Consider the following 20905-nt stretch of genomic DNA (forward strand, 5'->3'; position numbering starts at 1 on the left):
CAGTTTCATAACACATCAGCCTGAAGATATTTGAAGTATGAGAGGAACATGTATCAAGCTGGTTTTGAACACAAGAAGTGGTTGTAGCATTACAGGTAAACATGGAAGTAGAAAGAATTACTTTGTTGCTCCCCTTTGTAAGTTTGAGTACTTTTGTGTTTGACATACTGTGTATGCAGAGCTCAGTGAAAAACAAATCTAAAACCCTTGTAGCGGGCATGGCTGTTGCAAGCAATGTGAAACTGAAAATTTGGAAGTAAAAGTGGGTAAAACTAATGTACTCTTGTCATATTAAATTGGATATACATTGCACGTATGTCATCAGGTTTGAACTTCCCCTAACAAAATCATGTTTTGTACGTGTTTTTCCTGCCACTGAGTATCATTGTGGTTGAATATTTTTTTTTTACTATTGCACTTTTTGTAATGCTGGGGAAACCATACAGAACAGTAATAATAAACAAAAAAACAAACTTAACCGATAAAAAATGACTACTGCTACAAGTAGGTCACTTTAATTCACATGTGTGGTCAAAGTACTGTTTGGTTCCTAGTGGTGCATTCACAGACTTGGTGCATGTAAAGAGTGGTGTGCAACTGCACAGGATGATGGATTGCATCAGTCATGACAGTGAACGTATCAATAAGCAAATGAGTAAAGTAATCCTATTTGAAGACTGCCCTTAAGTTGAGACATTTGATATCTTGGCTGACGAGATTATTTTATTTTGCAGAGTCTGTGCACTTATCTTCTCTACATTCTACATGGGCATTAAAATTTTGGCACTGGAACAGCGGCTGACATCCATGAGCTCTTTAGCAGACTTCCACTCTAGCACAGAGTAAGTAATAACTTTATCTCCCCAGAGTGAGTGATAGCTTTGTATCACCCCACCACCACAACCAAAAAATGATCTGAAGGATATTGTGGTTGATTTCCAGGTGGAACCTAATAGATCTGTCTAGGATTTGCTCCTTTTTTCTGCCTGACAAAGTATGACCTATGCCACCTATGTGGATTAGCCTGCTGTTGCTCTTTACTCCTTAGTCAAGCATTAAAATAGTATTTTTCCAGTGTTTTTGTTTGTGTGTGTGTGTGTGTGTCCCCTTCATAGTTATAAACATTATTTTATTTTAAATGTCTTTAGGTTATCTGTAGTAAGCTTTACTAACTTTGCTTAGAAAATCATTAGTTCATTTGTATTGTGTTTACCATTGTCTGTAGTCTACAGTGGTTTGTATATTCACACTTTTACTGTATAAATTATGTGACCAAAGAAATAACATTGTTTCTCACATTGCTACTATACTTCCATCAAATTCAGACTGTGATAGCCCAGCAGTTTTATCTATATCAAGTGTACTCTGCTTTCATATTCAGTTGTCTAGGTGAACAGAATTTGTACACTTTATACAGTTTTTTTATTGTTAACTTAAACCCCTTTTTTACAAGGAAGTAAATTGCATGAGATTGTACTTTTGAATGCAACCCATGGCAAACACTGCAGCAGAAAAGTATATAACTGCTCAAAAATTAAAATCATTGCAAAATGATACAAAGTATTAGAAACAAAGAAAAATGTCTTTATATTATGTGCACACATTGTCCAAAGGGCCATACTAAATAATGAATGATGTAGTAATTTTGATTCCATATAACTGCCTGGGAAGGAGCCATATTATGGTTACAATTGCAAGCAAGTACTTGTTGCACTGAATTGTTAAGACAAGTCTGTATGTTAGCAGAAAGCAGAGTAAGCAACTATGTTAAAGAAAGAGAAGTGCTTGGTCATAAACAGATTTTTAACTTGAGATTCATTCTCGCCGTAGAAAATGTTAAGAGTCTTCCTGATGCTAGAGAATTTGTCAGAGCTCTTAAGAAATTCTGTAAAAATATCCTTGCTGCTAAAGTATTCTTAATGAATGAACACCAATGAATCAAGCTGATTTCTCTTCTTTAGTGCGACCAGCTATGTTATATGGGTTGGAGACAGTGGCACTGACAAAAAGGCACGAATCAGAGCTGGATATGGCAGAGTTAAAGATGTTAAGATTTGCAGTGGGTGTGATGAGGATGGACAGGACTAGAAATCAGTATATTCGAGGATCAGCTCAGGTTGGACGGTTTGGAGACAAAGCCAGAGAGGTGAGATTGCATTGATTTGGACATGTGCTGAGTAGGAATGCTGGGTATATTGGGAAAAGGATGCTAAGGATGGAGCTGCCAGATAAGAGAAAAAGAGGAAGCCTAAGATAACGTTTATGGATGTGGTGAGAGAGGACATGCAGGTGGTTGGTGTGACAGACCAAGATGCAGATGACAGGAAGAAATGGAAACAGATGATCCGCTGTGGGAACAGCCGAAAGAGAGAAGAAGTTGATAATGAAGAATTTAACCTAGGCTGATATACATTGTAGGTGATTTTCTTCTGATGACTGATATGGAATTGTAACACCTATCAATTACACCATTTACTGTATTAATTATTTCTAATAAAATAGAGTAAACTATCTAGTAAAAAAATCTATACTGGTTGAATAGAATTATAAAACAAAACTATATAAGGCTGGTGAAAACTGTATATATTTTTTCACACATGGAACAACCTGATGATGATAATTTATGCATGTCTTCTAATTTGTGGGGAGTCAGAAAGGCATTATACAAAAACAAAAACTGTTCATGTACAGAGTTAATACAGTATGCCTTATCACACATAAGGGAACAGTCCAGTTTGATATTGATTTCATTAAGATATGAGGAATTGTATTGAGAAACATGCAGTTTTAAAGAATATGCTGACTTGAGAATCATATTGTATAAGAAATGTAAGTGATGTTTTATTTTAGAGTAACTCAACCAAGAATAGACAAATTCACATTAATTTTGATTGTATTCATATAATTCTGAATATTTAAATGCAACTGTTTTAACTAAATTGCAATTAAAAAAAAAGAGATCTGTTATTATGTACTCGGGGAGAAGAGGTATGTGATGAGTAGTAGATTTGTAGAACACTGGCACTGCTATCTAAGATTCCTGGATGACATATTTATTTTGTGGAAGGAAGAGAGGACCTACTAAGGATGAGTTTATGGATCACATGAATGGTATTTGTAGTTACGGCCAATTTACATAATGCCATACTTTGGATAGTGTAAACTATCTGGATATAACCATCCTTAAAGTTAATGAAAGCCAGTGTTTTACTTCTAAAATATACGGGAAATTTACTTTTTCCAACAGTTACTTGGACTGCAATAGTAATCACCCTAGACACACGAAATATAATGTAGTAAAGGGGCAGATGGTAAGAGCTGCCCAGATGTGTTCCAAAATGATTTTTTTTAAAAAATGAAATGGGTATCTTAATACAAATGTTCATTCAAAGAAGTTATCCCTCTCCATTAGTGTTTGATGTAGGTGAGAAAGTGATTGGAGGGTGGGGTACTGGACATAAACCACTTTTAGGTGTCCCAATGGATTTGAATAGTGAAAAGGAGGGGTGTAAATCACCTTTGCCTACCTCTTTAGAAGTATATTTTGGAGAAATTGGGAACGAAATATGTAACATAGTGACTAGGAATTGGGTTCTGTTTAGTAGTAATCCAGAACTAGTTAGTACCCTAGGAAATAAACCAAGGTTTGTGTTTAAAACTACCCATAGTTTAAAATACCTATTAGACCACCCTCTCACTAACTACTCTGTTAAAGAGAAAGGGGCACAAAGTTGTGGGGCCTGTAGATACTTTAGTTATATTTTAACAGGGAATGTTACAACCTTTGGACAACCGTCCATGCAAGTGAGGTTTTCTTCTGACAACTGTGGAACTAAAGGGATAGTATACATTGGTATTTGTTAGGAATGTTATTTTTATGTGGGAAAAACTGAAAGAAATTTTCAGAAACAAGTATATGAACATTTGTATGTCATCCAGCAGGGTAATGAACAAAATGCTTTGGTCAGACACTTACACAATAGTCCTAGATGTATTAATAATAAATTTAAATTTTGGATATTGAAGTGGCTGAGAGAGACCTCAGGGGTGGTTTCTGGGAAAACAAACTTGAAATGAAGGAATTATATTGGCAATTATATACTAATGCCATTGTTCTACCAGGTATCAGTGATAGTGTTTCACTTATGCCAGTCTTGAGATGGAAAGCTCAAAATCTAAAGAGGTAAAATAAGCTAAGAACCAAAAGCTGACTGGTTAAAGCCCTGGCTTTAGGTGTAGGAGATGGGTGGTTTGAATCCCACATAAGTAGGAAGTTTTTATGTTTTTTAAAATTTACAGCATGCAGTATTTCCTGTTTCTTATTGTTTTTTTTTTCATTTTAAATGTGTCACATGATTTTGTTTAATTAGAAGTTGGTATTGGTTCTGAAGAAGTCCCAAGTTTTTGGGATGAAAGTGCTTGACCTTTTACCTTGTTCGTGACTTTTTATGTGAATAAATTGAATTCTAACGTTTTCTGGACTGATTACTTTTCACAGTACTTTCCACTGACTACCTTGTGTGGTTCTTGGTTATATTTAGGTTGTTTTGTATACACTGTTTTGGTTTACCAGAAATGAAAAACACAGGAGGAGTATATCAACTCAAGTAACAAAAGGCTGTAAAAATGGAAGATGCTTTAAATGTATTCCGATGAGCTGATAAAAGTGCAGAAATTAAAGATCAAAATCATGAAAAGGCTACCTGAGTATGTGAGTGCTCAAAAAGAGATGTTTCAAAAAATGGTAGAATTAGAGGACAGAGTGCATAGGGAAAACCTGACATTTTCTGCAATACTAGAGAAATTCGAATAAACAGACTGTATTTATGAAAATACTACTCAGCAATTTGACTGGTATTCCACTGCAGGAGGTGTTAATTGAAAAGGCACACCTTGTGTATGCTCCAATCCTGGCTGTGAGAAAGCAGCTAAGACCTCTAATAGTAAAGATGGAATCCTACCAGCAGAAATAGTTGATTCTGACAAAACTCTGTGGCAGGACAAAGTACTACACATTGGAGGCACTAGAGAGTTTGTGGAAAATGATTACTCACTGTATACCAGGCAGAAGAGGAGAACATTTATTCCAGCATTTAGAGAATGTCAAGAAGTAGGGGTGAAATTCAAGCTGCTGTATCCAGCTTTCTTCAGAATATTTTTTTCCTGGAGGGTGAAAGTCATTATTTGATGCAGAACATGCTAAGAGGGAATTACAAACTTTTGCTCAACAAAACGTGAGCTATCAAACAGAAGGGGATTCTGCTTCTTTTTCTTCTTATAATAAAGCTCATAGAACAACTACACCAGTGAAATATTTTCCAATATTCCAAATGAAAATGCTTGAGAGGAAGAAAAAAGTACAGGGGTTGACTAGAAGAACCAGGAATACATTGTAAATGAACCAGAGACTGGTGTTGGAAGATGGAGATCAACAGGAAGAAAACCAGCAACTCAGAAATTGAATGGGATTACAAAGCATCAGTCACATTTATGAAATATGGCGGAACAAGATAACTTGGAAATATTGGACTTTTTTGACTTTGTTAAACTTATACAGGACTCCAAAGTGTATGCCCTACTTCATGTAATTAATGTTTGGAAGAAAATTAAGGAAAGGGGAAGAGTAGGGAAAGAGATAACCAAGTAAAATGTTGTCCTTAGTACTATTTTTGTAAAACATGACATACACTGCATGTTATAAAGTTTTTTTTCAGTTATTTTTCCTGTGTGATAGGAATACCGAGGTAAACAGGTGCCCCCTTTTCCCCTTTCTTTCTTATTCACTTTTAAGAAATGTAGTCATTGCAAAGTAAAAATAGAAAAGGCCTGGACAAAAGAGCATGATAAAAGTAAAACCGATATGCTTTTTCTTACATTTGCATGGGGTAGTGACTGGATTAAGGACCCTGGCTTGATCTAGCAACAAGATTTGAGGGGAAGCAAGTAAATAAAAGAAAATTGAATGCAATGAAAAGTTTTGTTTTAGCAAGTAAATGTTCAGAGTGCACCATGAGAAGCTTGTAGCTGAAGGCAAGTTTGTATCTGGTTCTTATGCTTCTACGGAGACAGTGTGATAAAGGCAATACAAATATAATACTTTTTTCTTTTAATGGTTGGAAGATAATGTTTTCTGAAAGATTCAAGTTGTTTTCTACATCTGGGAGAGGAATAAAAATAAAATAAAAACAGCAATTAGTGTGTCTTAGCATGGAAAACCTTCATTATAGGCCAAACCTTCATTATAAGCCAGTTCAAGTCTGAGTGTAGTTGTCAGTCCAGTACAATTGTTCCTACTAGGAGGATTAAACTTCATTATTTGAAAATGTATATAGTTTGTGTGTTTCTTTTAAGTTATTATGTTTTGTGGGTGGTCTGGGGTGGGTTTTTTTGAGGATTTTCATTAAAAAAGTAATTTAGGATGCATCATGGGTTCAAATGGATATGACAAGAAATGGCCAAATAAAAGATCCACCTGCCAAGCATTAGTGTATGCATGTAACGCAAAAACTGTAACTAGACATTTAAAAAAAAAAACGTTGTACATAAATGGGTGAATAATAACTTCTTATCAGAATGACAGTACCTTCCACATTGTCTTTAAACGTGAGTGGTCTCACAGGTGTTTACAAAATAGAGTAGTGAACTATATTAAAAATGCAGAGTACAAATAACTGTGCTACAGGAGACATTTGGAAAGAACTGAGCATGTGAATTTGATAAATGATTTCAAGATGGTTATTCAGCAGAATATATGGGACAAAGGAAAAGGGGAGTAAGTATTTTAATTGCTAGAGTAGCTCCAATAGTGATAGAGGAGAAAAAAAAGATGGTAATGGTAGATTTGTAGCAGTAAGGGGCTACTGACAAGGGAGGAGAGTTAAGCTGACATGTATTTATAATCCACCTAAAACAGGTAGAGTGGAGCTTAAGAAAATTCTGGGAGAAATAATCAGCTTTCAAAAGGGAGTAGTATAAGTGGGACTGGAATTTGATTTCCAAAAGTGAGGATGCATCTGTGGGCCCTAGAAAGAAAAATATAACAAAACAGGGTAGACATTTGAAGATATTTATGAAAATATTTGCCAAGAAAGTTGTGAATTCAGTAGTAAGAGATCAGAGAGAACTTGCATATTCACCAAGGTACAAAAAATAGTCTAGGCTATGCAGAAATTATATTTCACAGGAACGTGTGCATTTAATTGAAAGTTTTGATATGCATCCTATAACTATTTCAGATCACATCCTACTTATAACTAAAATAAAAATTCAGGATGAAATAGAAATGAGATACTGGTACTTTCCCACCTATCTGTTAAAAGGAGAGGAATTTAGTGAATGGGTAGTGGAAATTATTCAGGACTTATTATGGAAGAAATTTCTTCAGAAGATATAGCTAGGGATTGGATAAAATGAAAGTGGAGCTTAAAATAAAGTAGAAATAAAAGAAAGAGATGGTTCAGAGGTAACCAGAACTATTTAGATAGACTTAAAAAGGTTAACGTATTGCAGATTAGGGGGAATCTCCGAGCCAAAGAGAAAATAAGTGACTATCTATATAATGTGCATGCGTTTAGAAAACTGCTATTAAGCTACTGTTTTTTGATGATAACTCCAGAGCAAAAAAGATTTTAGCACAACATCTCAGGCAACAGAAAGTAGAAAGGGTTGCTGCCAAGCTTAGGAAGCCTATAACAAGGAAAATTATCAGAGATCCTGTACAGGTATTAGAAATATTTCAGAAATGTTATAAAAATCTGTATATAGCAGAAAAGTATGGAAACCCAAGGAAAAATCAGAAATGGCAATGTTTATGGAAGAATTAAATATGCCAGTGTTAGAGGTTGATGATTCTCAATTGCTAAATGGTAGGATAGGAGGTGAAATAAAATGGAATGTATAACCAGTCTACAGAAAAGTCTCCAGGAATAGACGGTATTCCTGTGGAAGATTGGATTTTAGGAGAGAAGAAAATTATAAAGATCTAGAAGATTTTGTTTAACAGTATTTTAAAAGGGGAAGCACCACCAACATCCTGGAATAAAAGCTATGGTAGCTGTAATACCTAAAGATGGTAAAGACCCATCAGATCCAGCTTCATGTAGGCCCATTTTGTTTCTAAACCATAATTATAAAGTGTTTGTCTATAATGGTTAAAAGAATGGCAAAGGTGATGCCAAAATTGATACGTATAGATCAATGTCATTTTGTGGAGGGGGGGCAAACATGACAACATTAACAGAAGATGATACAGAGGAAAGCACAATGTAAAAAAATACAACTGTTGTTGGTGGATCTTCATGCAGAGAAAACATTCAACAGAGAATCTGGGATTTTATGAGTAGTGCAATTTAAGCATTGACATTCCCTGATAAAATAATAAGGTTGGTTAAAAGGGTATATGAGGGATCTGAGGCAAAAATTAAAGTGTGGGAGTTCTTCTCTGATAAGTTGTTTGAGCAGAGGAACCAGACAAGGATGTCCCCTTCCCCTTTGTTATTTGGCAAGAAAATAAGGGACTCAGAAATTCAAGAATATTAATTGGTATGATAATCAAGAAAAGTTGGCTATATTTGCATATGATATTATTTTGTACCTGATAAAACATAAAAAGGACATTTCAGTGTTGTGGAACATTCTAAGACAGTTTCAAGTCCTTTCAGGACACAAAATTAATGAAGAAAAAACAAAGGCAATAGCTGTAAACTATGTACCCACATACAAATTAGTTGAGCAATACCCATATTTATGGGGACATGATAAAATGAAATACTTAGAAGCATGGATTAAAAAAAAGATTATGTTATTGCAGCTAAGGATATGGAGGAAGAGACTAAACAAAAGATAATACTAAAACTGGGAACTTAGAAGCTCTATTTTATGGATAGCAAGATACAAGAAGTGAAAATGTTTTAGTTCCTTCAGGCATATTTTTATTAGAGAAGTTGTGGATAGCAATTAATAGAGTTGAAGGATTTTATCTTGCAGGGAAAGAGGACAAGAGTCAAGTTGGTTAAGTTGATCCTTCCAGAAGAACCAGATGGTTTTGGGATGACTTGATTTGAAGGGGTATTTCAGAACTACACAGTTAAGGCTCCTGCACATAGTACAATCAGAAAGCTATAATTCAAGGTGGAAAGGGATGATGATGAAATGGAGGAAGCTCAAGAAATAAAGAGAGAATGGGATTTTGGATGCAGATCCTTAAGGAGAATAACAATAACAGTACAGAATACGGTATTCATGAAGTAGCAGAAAGTATTGTAAGAAATAAGCCAGCATGGGAATCGAATCATAGGCAAAGAAAAAAAGGACTGTGGGGATCCTAAGTGAAAGACCAGCACTGGTAGAGTTTTTAGCGGAATCTAGAACAGAACCTGCTGTTAAACAAGGGATAATTAGTAGGGCATATAAAACATTGCATGATAAGGTTAGAAAAGATCAGATAAGCATTTCACAAAGAAACAATGGAAGGGTTTAAGTATGGCTCTCACATATGCAACAAATTCTAGAAGATTTAGGATCATTGCTTGGAAGTGTTTGCATAGGTATTGTTATACCCCCGGTAGACTCCAAAGAATTTTTCCTCAGATTGCAAATGTTGGAGGTGTGACGAGAAACAGAGGTAACTGGAAACATTTTTTGGGAGGGTAGTGAGTTTGCAGACTGTAAAAATACCCTGCAAACTACTTTTCAGAAATACTAGGTGAGCAAATTGGTGCAACTAAAGAAGAACAATTTTTGAGAAGATGAGATGTGATACAGAGTTGGAATTGCCTAGACATAGTAAGGTCTTGCTGAGTTTAAAAGCAGTTACTAAATAATAGAAATCAAAGTGTAAAATCAACCATACTAGAAATAGTGCGTATAGTAACAGAGGTAAAAGAACTGGAAGTGGGATCTTTAGAAAAGAGTAGGAGCAAATTACATAGAAAAAATGGGAATTGTGGGAACAGTACATGCAAAATAATGTTTCAGAAGATGAATGAGGTTTAAGGGAAGGCAGGAATTGAATGAGCTATGTAATATTTGGTAACTTGCCACATTCTAATTTCTGGATTCTAGAATAAAAAACACTGAAATTGACTTTTATTGGAAAAAACTCAAGATCATTGTGTTCATCATATTTATCACTGCTGCAGTAGCCTTAGTTATATGAGCTATATCCTGCCAAGGATAGAACAGTCTTAACAGCTTCCAAACTTCGGGGCACTTTTCACACACCCAAACTGTTTGGACAGCTCAAGCTGAACCAACTAAAGACTAAGCCTTTCTGAGCTTTACTGCCTCAAAAGGGTGCAGTCTTCTGGCTTTCAAGGATCAACAGTCTGTGCTGTTTGCAGATAAGTTACCTTTTGGAAAGACACTTCCGTTTAATAATTTAATTTTATTTATTATTGACACTTTTCTCTTCAGGAAGGTTATGTTAAAGCTATGAGTTTGTGCTGACTGTCATGAGACTGTACTTTACTTTTAAATTGGAGTGTTCTTTTTTCACTCAGTTTAAAAGTTGTTTAAAGTAACTGAAAACCATTTTCTGTGGACAAATTGCAATTATTTTACTTTGTGTGACTGGCAATTTGTTTTAAAGTGTTTTTTACTGGGTTTGAATGTGAAAAAGTGACTTTTTAAAGACTTTTTGTTTTTAACAACATGTGCTGCTTGTTTTCCCTGGGAAAGAGGCACCGTTTGTGGCTTGACCATTGAACAAATCTGCAAGTCCTTCCAGCCGCAAAAAAAATGTTAAGCAAACAGCCTTTGCCATCACGGCAAGCTAGCAATTTACCTCTGCCATAGGTGGGTGAGTCTGCTTTGGCCATTAGTTGTACATCAGATCACACATCTTTTACCCTGGATCCGTCTGGTGTAGCACTTAACAGCCATTATGAACTGGGGATTAGCCACGTCCTCTGCTGTAAGTCCCCTAAGTAGGCAAGGGAGAAGCAGTCTTGTCAGTCCTTGGAGGGGGAGCATGGAAGGTTTCCCTGTTTTGTCAGTGTGAAAGAATTTGTCAGGATTTTGGGTCTCATTGTTTCTGTGATTCTCATGATACCCCTGGCAAGACTGCACATGAGAAAGATACAGTGGTATCTGAAGTCTCTTTGATCCCAGCACCAACACTCCTTGTGTTTTCAGTTCCCAGTGCTTGGGTTTGTCAAAACAGGAATCACTTGGTGGAGACAGCAGATATCCCTAAACCAAGGTCTCCATGTCTTTCTCCCTGTTCCAAAGCAGTCAGTCTCCACAGATGCCTTGAGCATTGCTTCGGGAGAAGTTTCAAGATGGATAAAAGTGCAAGAAATGCAGGACACCTAGAACAAATGCAAGCACTTAAATATAAAAGAGATCCTTGCCCTGATCAAGGCACAAAACTGTCTGAATCAGCTTTGGTAACTGGGACCTCTTTAAGTTGTTAGACAATACCACAGTCATGTGGTACATCAACAAGCAAGGAGGAACCAGGTCATATTCCCTCTGCAAACTAGCAATGTTAGCTTGAGATATAGCTTCAGAGCACAGTCTTACTGTACTGGCATCTTACATTCTGTCAGAGCAAAATTATGTGGCTGACAAGCTGAGCAGGACAAGGACAGACCCTCACAAATGGAAACTAGATCAGGGGAATTGTACAAGATTTGTTTCTTCTGTGGGGAGTTCCTGAAGTAGACCTGTTTGCCTCCTCTCTGAACAATCCACTGGCAAGGTTCTCTACAGAACTCCACGCAAGAAGGCCTGGAAGATAGATGCTTTTTTGTTTCCTTGGACAGGAATTTTCTTTTATGCTTTTCCATCCTTTCCACTAATATACAGGGTACTTTGAAAGATTCAGAAGGAATCCCCCAAGATCATTGTGGTGGCTTTCTTCTGGCCCAGGCAATCTTGATTCTCCCTTCTTTTGGAAATGGCCAGGGGCAATTATCACAAGTTTCCTCACAAACTAGATCTACTCACAGAAGAATAGCAGTGTTTGATACACCCCCACACCAATCAAATTCAGTTGACTGCCTGGATGATTGTGTCTTAATTCCTTTTAGGCACCTATTTACTGAGGATGTGCAGCAAGTACTAAAGGAGGCAAGAAAGTCTTCTACTAGAAAATCATATATTATTAAATAGAAAAGGTTTTCTAGTCTGCCAACAACATAATTGGCCCATCCGGCTAGTTGTTCTCTGTTTTTTTTTTTCAATATTTGTGTGTGTTATTATCCTATGGCCTTTTGTACTCATGCTCATACCAGGAGATGAACCCAGGACACCTGGGTGAAAACCAGGAATCCTAACCACTGGACCATATGGGACACCCCTGTACTTCTTCTATCAAGGTTCATTTATTGTCCATTTCAGCGTGTCTGCCCATGGATCCTCCTTTTCAGAGCTTTCTCATGTTAAAATATTTTTGAAAGGGATTTTGCATAAGAGATCTCCAAGAAACCTGGTTACTCTTCCTTGGGATCTTAATTTTGTTTTGGAGAAGTTAACACTTGCTCCATCTGAACCAGCTAACCTGTCTGAGTTGAGGTTCATAACATGGAAAACAGTTTTACTGATTGCACTGGCCTCTGCCAGAAGAGTATCTGAGTTACAAACTCTTTTGATGAGTCAACCCTATCTCATTTTCCACAGGAACAGGGTTTCTTTGAAAACTATTCTTTTATGCCTAAAGTGGTATCCAAGTTTACTTTAAGCCAGACTATCCATCTCCCTGTTTTCTCTGTTGAACTCAAAAAATTATGGCAAAAGGATATTCCATGGCTTGGATTTTCACTGGCAATTCTGGTGCTGTCTTGACAGAACTAAATCTTTCAGATCTTTGGATCATTTGTTCATTTCTTGTTAAGGTAAGAAAAGGGACAACCTCTGTCAAAACAGACCATTTCCAAATGGTTGTCTAAGGCTTACCCTTTGTTGTACTCACCACAACAAAACTATTCCAGGCAGGGTCACTTCCCACTGTACTAGGACCTTGGCTTCATCTGTGGCTTTGTGGAAAGTGTTGGATTGTAGTATTCTAGAAGCTCCCACCTGGTCTTCTCTACATTCGTTTTCAAAGCACTAAGCTTGATTCCTTCTTTAGGTCTAGATCAGGTTTTGCAAGGACTGTTTGCCAAAGGCTCCCTGGATTCTTCTCCTTCCACCTCCCAAATGTAGTAAGCTAGGGTAGTCTACCCATATAGCTAAGGCTACTGCAGCAGTGATCAATATGATGAACATAGTACAGTTTTATAATTAACTTACTGTTGAAGTAGATGTTCACATGATCACTGCTGCAGAGGCCACTCCTTCCCACCATCCCCTCTGTTTTTGGTGTGTTGTTTATGCAAGGGTGTAGTTATTTATTTTTTGTTCTTCCAAGCATTGCCCTTTCCTGCTTCGCTTTCTGAAAGGCTTGGTGCCTAAACTTGTCATTTAGTCAGCACAGCTGAAGGTACCTGACAATTTGGGCATGTGGAAGGTGCCCTGAAGCTTTGGAAGGTGGATGGCTATTATATGCTTGGCAGGATCTTACTTGGACTAGGCTACTGCAGCAGTTATCATTCAAACTGTTATGGTGCCTTTACTTACACAACTGTACTTCTTGCTGGGAACATTTTCTGCAGTACCCCTTGTGTGGGGGATCTTTGCCCCCACACACATACTTACTTCAATATATTAAGGTCCATCATTTCACAACTTTGAGAAAATACAAACACCTTGCAAGTAAATAAAAAAAATAAATAAAAAAATTATATATATATATATATATATATATATATATATATATATATATATATATATATATATATAGACATATAGACATATATCTCCTGCATCACATTTGCAGAATTGTGCGAATAAAAACTAATTTAACTATAAACTGGAAAGTAAAATGCATTTCAACACAAATTCCAGCAAAAGTAAAACATAGGAATTAACCAGAAAACAAATAAGGATGTTGGGCTTCTCTTTATTATATTTGTTTAGCAATAGTGGTTTCAGTAGAACTGGCATCAGAGAAGTTGCATGGCTCCCCTAATTTCTACAATTCTGTGCATTCTTTATCTATTTTCTTATCTTTATTATGCCTTGGGTACTAACAGAAATATGTGAATATTAATTAAATGGATCAGTAATGGTTGTGTACTACCCCTGTGTCCTTACTTGCCTTTCTTTCTAGGTAACCCCCCAAGAACCACCAGGCCCATAATACCTCACGGTCTCCCAAAATGTCCAGCTGTCTTCTCAGCCATGTTTTTGGTAGTTTGGCTTTGGTGATAGATGAAAATAGTCTTACCGAATATAAGGCAGCTGTCATTCAGTGCGACCCTAGCAGGAAATTGTTCAAAGTTTTAACGTGTAGGCTTGACAATAGTAATGTATTGAGCATGATTTTAAATTGTGGCTTTTTGAATGAAAGAGCATTCATTATGAATCTGCAGAACATGTTTTCCTGGACTCTTTCAACATCTGTTGTGCTTATTTCAGCCACAGTTGATTTAAATCTATTAAAGTAGAGTGACAGCAGAAGATATATTTTATGAGGAGTACATGTTCAGTTATCAGAATGCAAGTGGATTAAAAGTCATCAATGCCACCATGCAAAAATTCAAAACATTGACAAACTCAAAACAAGTAAATGAAAACTGATTGCAAAAGGTGATCGGAACACCAAAACTCTGCCTTACTAATACATGCTAAACCCTAACCATAGTCTCGCACCTTACCTTTCAAAAGCTGTTTCCATAACACTTCCACTAATGTAGTGTGCTTGCACACACAAGCACACATACGCACACACACACACTTCACTGCAACTATGTCATCACCTAAACCTTCACTAACCCACCTATACTCTTCACAAATATGCCTTCTCCAATGCAAAACTTTCAGAATATTTAAAGTTTTCAGCATTACGTTTCCAAACCCACATTTACCAGACCCACAAGTATTCAATGTTCTGTTCATTCAAAATGTTAAAATTATGATAAATGGAATGAGTGACTACTTTGGCCATTCATTCAGTTTCAGCAGCTCATTCAATTGATCAGCAGCTAATTCAGTGGAGTAATAAGGATCAGTTCTTACACATGGGAATTAGCCACAGCTACATTGCAGAGTTTCTATCCCTAAAAGACATCAAAAGAAATAGTATTTTTTTAATGCTCAGATCCCTCTCTAGCCATCAAGCTTCCCATCCAGCTATTGTACTGACCCAATAATTTCCCCAGCGGTGACAACCCTGCAGTCCATTTGGTTCCCTTGGGCATGAGGTTCATTCACAATAGTTCCAATGCTGCCATCAGAATAGGAAAACAGGGTTTCCTAGTTTGTCCTATTGTCATCCCCTGTATGAGCCCAGTGACACCTATGGGGTTGGGAAGGCAACATGTATTATGTCAGTGTTGTAAGCTCACAGATGTCCTTCATCCCATAAGCAAATGTTCTCCATTGGCTGTTCGGTCTCCACTGCGAAGGTCAAATTGATTGTGTTCCTGGGCATGGGCCCCTTCCACCCACCTTAAGAGATACAAGTAGACTCAAAAGTCTTCATTATTCCCATGCCTCATTTGGAACCCCCAGTGCTGGAATTGTTAATCAGTCCCATGTCACCTGAATCGTAATCTAGGGCTGTAACCCCATCTACACAACAGATCATAGTAGTCTATTTTCAGTTTTTTTCCTACAACACACATATTGTTAACTGTCCTGAGCATCCATCTGTTTGCTTATACTCTTCTTTGGAACTTGCATTGCTTTTGGCATTTTAAGTTTTTGCAGTTTTTTTTTGCTGTGCATGCATGCACTATTTGACAGGCTGATATTTAATATAGTTGTTTCTTCTCATGTCCATTTGAACCTGTGTTAACATTTTCAAGGCATTTTGCTTTAAATAAAACCTTCAAACAAAAAGCTAAGTACATTTCTAAATTCCCCATCCCCTATTAACTTGGACCAAGTATGCAAAACTCGGAAATATTGCCCGAAAATGACAGTTGCATCAATAGACATAACCTAATCTAAAATTAAGACTACTCATTCTAAAGTACATGTGTTCCAACCCACACTGATTGTTGTCTGTTCTTTTCTGTTTCTGTCCCAGATGTGAAAAACAGCTTGTATGCTTTCAGAAAACATTAATTTTAACCTTAAGAAAAACTATACTGGCTACCTTTAAATAAATAAATTGTACACTGTTATATTCAATCCTTTATATTAAAGTAGTACGGCTGCTGGGGAGGCTACTATCTCTTATTCACTTGCTAAAATTTCAAAAATTATTTTTTACTGAACTGCTTGACATTGTACCTTTAAAGGCTGCATTTCCCTCAGCAAAGAATGCTTAGAACTCCCAGGATTAATTGCTTGCAAATGGAGACAGCTTGTTTCCATGTAAAAGTAATCACCAATGAGAAAAAAATCAGCTAACAACTTTCAGATGCATGAAGGAATATTTGCAAGTTTCACTCAGAACAGAATGTACAGAAATCCCTTGGTTAACTGCCTTCAGCTGCTGACTTCTTTTTTTAAACATCTTTATTAAATTATCATTTAAGACATAGGCAAGCATACATTAACATAAAAGAAAACTAACCATTTTAACATTTTTCCATTTAAATACATTACACACAACATATATGTTCTTTGCTACTATCAGTCCAACATTACAAAAAAATTACTGAATTTCATTCTTCCCTTAAATCTCATTCCTCCTCCTCCTCCTGAACATTATTATGCATATATTGTTCCTCTAATTTGCTCTTTCCATTTTCTAATACTCAATACCTCAGATACTCTTGGTGTAGACTTTGATTTCCATTTTTTAGTAACTGCTTTTTTGGCAGCCAACTAAATTATACTTAATAAGGCCCTTACTATGTCTAGGCAATTCAAATCCTATATCTTACCTCAAAAGTGTCATTTCCTTAGAGCCATGTGTTCACCCAATATTTATGTCAAGAATACTCTGTAGGAATATTTTTAAACCTGCCAACTCATTACATTCCCAAAACATGCATTCCTGGTTACTCTTCTTCATCACACCTCCAACATATTAACCATTTTTAACTGCTGTTTCTGTTTTAGATTTAACTAAAAACTCTACCAGAGCACATCCGTCATGTAAAGTTTCCCTACCCCTTTCTTTTTGCCTGTACTCTGAGATCAAGCCCCGGTAGGGAAGGTAGTGTCTAGCATACAAATCCATATGTCTTCATGGCCTCGTCTGACTCTGTTACCTTTCCTAGTTGAAAAGTATTTGTTCCCAATGTCTTGGTTCCTTTGCCAAGTTTTTTCCAGTAAATTTCAACCCCTCTTGCCTATTTTCTGTACCCCTACTTGCAGTCATCCCCATTGGCAAAATCTCCTTTATCCATTCTCATATTGGCTTAGTTATTGACCTCTTTCCGTTACTTTAGGAATGTAATATGTTTTATTTATATATATATATATATATATATATATATATATATATATATATATATATATATATATATATATATATATATATATCTATATATATTATAAAATGTATATATATGTGTGTGTGTGCATTATATGCTTGTTATTATGCTCATTAAAGATCTGCATCCAAAATCCCACCATATCTGTTTCTTGAACTTCCCCCTTTCTTCATCATCTATTTCCACCCTGAATTCTAACCTTCTGTTTGTGTAATGTGCATCAGCCTGAACTCTGCAGCTCTAAAACATCCCTTCAAATCAGGTTAACCTAAACCCCCTTGTCTTATTAGAAGGATCAACTCATACCACTTAACTCTTGCCTTCTTTCCCTCTCAGATAAATTCCTTCAATTCTTTGCTAATTATTGTCTGCAAATAATCATTGGGTTGATAAAAGCATGTCTGACCTGTATACAAAACTAAATGAACTAAAAACATTTTCATTGCTTGTACCGGGCACTCCATATCCAATTAAGTTTCTAGTTTCTCAGTTTTTGTATTTTCTTTTTATTCTCTACTCCCATATCCTTAACTGCCATAACAGAAACCTTTTTAATCCATTCTCCTGAAAACTTCATTTTATCATGTCACCATAAATGAACCAGTTCATGTGTGGGCACATACTTTATAGCTAAAGCCTTTGTTTTTATCTTCATTAATTTTATATCACAAAAAGGCTTAAAAGTGCCTCAAAATGTTCCACAACACTGAGCTTTCCTTTTCTGGATTTATTAGGTATAAAATAATATCACCTGCAAATAAAGTCAACTTTTCTTGATTGCCCACCAATTATGTCCTCCTGTTTCTGAGTCCCTTACGTTCTTTGCTAATAGCTGTAAATATAAGCCAAATAATAAAGGGGGAAGCCTAGTTTCTGTGGTCAAACAGAAGTTATGAAAGAGGTCCCTCCGCACTTTTATTTTTTGCCTCCAATCTCTCATATATCCTCCTGATTAATCTTATTTTATCAGGGAATGCAAATGCTTCCATTGCCCTACTCATAAAATCCCAAATATTCTGTTGAATGCTTCTCTGCATCAAGATCCACCAATAACAGTGGTATTTTCTTACATTATGGTTCCCACTGGATCATCATTGTTCTCTTAATGCTGTCAAATATTTGCCTTCCCTCCACAAAACCACATTAATTGTACCAAAATGCACGCACTCGAGGCCCTTCTCAGTATGGAGAACATCGATGTCTGTGCAGTGACAGAAACCTGGTTCAAGGCTCCTGAGAGCACCCCAGCACCATCAGGTTTTACCTCTTATCATGCGTTCCGGCCCCAAAATCTGGACAATACCAAGAAAGGAGGGGGGGTATCCATATTCATCAAGGACACCCACACCTCAAGACTGGTGGCAACGCACGATGCATCGGAGACCATCCAGGTGCAATTAACCATAGGCAAGACTGCTCTGCAAATTGTAGCATGTTACAGGCCACCCTCACAAACTCAGGAACCTCACATGGCCTTCCTGAAAACACTAGAGGGGATAAATGTATCACCAAACACCATCATACTAGGTGACTTCAATTACCCTAATATAGACTGGGAACACTACTCAAGCCCAAACACCCTAGCCCAAAAGTTCCTGGAATTCATAAACTCAAATGCCATGGAACAACTAGTCACCATCCCCACAAGAGGAGAAAACATACTTGATCTCATCATCACGAACATGGGAGCACAATGTTCAACACTGGAAGTTTACCCCTCACTGGTGAGATCAGATCACAAACTAATCTCGCTGGAGGTCCTCATCCCACCCCCACCTGAAATAAAAAAGACCACAGTAAAGAACTTCTCGAAAGCCGACTTCACACTTCTAAAGACTAGTGTGGTCTCCTTTAAGGCCCCCGAGCAGGCGGAAAACAGTACTCAAACCGCTGAATCACTTACAAATGCCTTCTACCAGCACCTGCAGGACTGCATGGATAAGGCAATCCCAAGCAAAACAAAGACTCTTTGTACCAAAGGCAAGCGTCCAGTCTGGTGGACCCCAGCCATAAACAAACTCTACAACAAAAGGAGGAAGCTACTACAAGATAGAGCAAAATCCTTAAAAGGTAAGACACCCTTGATCACTATAAGTAAAAAACTAAGAGCTCTCATAAAATCATCCAAAACAAATTTTGAGAGAAAAATATAAAGACTCAAAAGACAATCATAAGGCCTTCTTTAGCTATGTTAGAAACCTGGGAGGAAACTCCCAGATATGCTCAGAACTAGTTCAAAATGATGTGAAGATTACTGATCCTACAGACATTGCCAACATACTGGCTGACAGGTTCAGTGCAAACTTCTCCCCAAAAGCAGAGATATCTATACCAAGTGATTGCAGCCCCCGAAACATCTCCAATGCCCAAGTGCGAACTGCTCTGTCCAAACCAAACAACACAGCATCCATGGGACCTGATGGTGTCCCCGGCTGTGTGCTCCACGAACTCAATGAGGAATTAAACCCACAGCTAGGACAGCTGTTTAATCATAGTCTTACCTCTGGATACGTACCCAGGGAGTGGCGCACTGCAACTGTGGTCCCACTTCACAAAGGCGGTGCCTCCACCGACCCTGGAAATTACCGCCCATTAGCTTGACAAGCCTTATCTGCAAAGCCATGGAGAGGATCATAATGGACCTCATAAATAAAGACATAGGAATTTGCAGACTTTGGATCCATCCCAGTTTGGCTTTGTCAAAGGCAGATCATGCCTTCTAAACTTGGTTGACTTTTTGAAACAGTCACCAAAGCCATTGATGAGGGAAAGGCAGTCCATACAGCCTACCTCGATCTGGCGAAGGCCTTCGATACAATACCCCACTCGGGTATCATTGAAAAACTCATCAGCTTAAATGTTAACCCATACATCACAAGATGGGTTGCAAACTGGCTGAGTGACAGAACCCACAGGGTCAGAGTTGCTGGCGCCATGTCAGACTCAAAGCCTGTCACAAGTGGTGTACCACAGGGCTCAGTCCTGGGCCCACTCTTGTTTGGCATCTACTTTTCCAAGTACAAGCAAACACAGGAGGGTTATGGCTGACAAAGTTTGCAGATGACTGCAAACTGGGCGCCATAGTAGAAAACACATCTGACACAGATATCCTTCAGAAGGGTCTCACAGAAACGGATAACTGGTGCCAGAGCCATGGCCTAAAGTTAAATGCCAAAAATGCATAGTCATACCCTTCGGGAAAAACAAGGTTACCCCTAGCTACCAAATAGGTGGCAATCCACTGAGCACAGAAGAAGTTATCAGGGACCTGGGGACCCAGGTTGATAGTAGTCTGTCATTCGACACCCATGTAGCTAAAGTAGTTAGGAAGACCTTCTACATTGCCCACCTTATCATGAAGGGATTCTCATCTAGATCAAGGGAGGTCATAGTCTCCCTATACTCATCACTCATCAGACCAATGATTGAGTACAATGCCCCATTCGGAATGTATCTGACCCGACACTTGC

At 37.4% G+C, this 20905-nt stretch overlaps 1 long non-coding RNA gene across 1 annotated transcript in view; it reads left to right on the forward strand.

The window, feature by feature from the left end:
• The first annotated feature begins 701 nt into the window (after positions 1-701).
• The window catches only part of LOC122793070, a 54370-nt gene continuing 34166 nt past the window's right edge, over positions 702-20905 (forward strand). Inside the window, exon 1 of the long non-coding RNA XR_006363444.1 lies at positions 702-842. This is a non-coding gene — a long non-coding RNA (uncharacterized LOC122793070). The remainder of the gene's footprint in view (positions 843-20905) is intronic.

This window comes from Protopterus annectens, chromosome 2.part0, assembly GCF_019279795.1.
Source record: "Protopterus annectens isolate FY-2018-M chromosome 2.part0, PAN1.0, whole genome shotgun sequence".
NCBI classification, from domain to species: Eukaryota; Metazoa; Chordata; order Ceratodontiformes; family Protopteridae; genus Protopterus; species Protopterus annectens.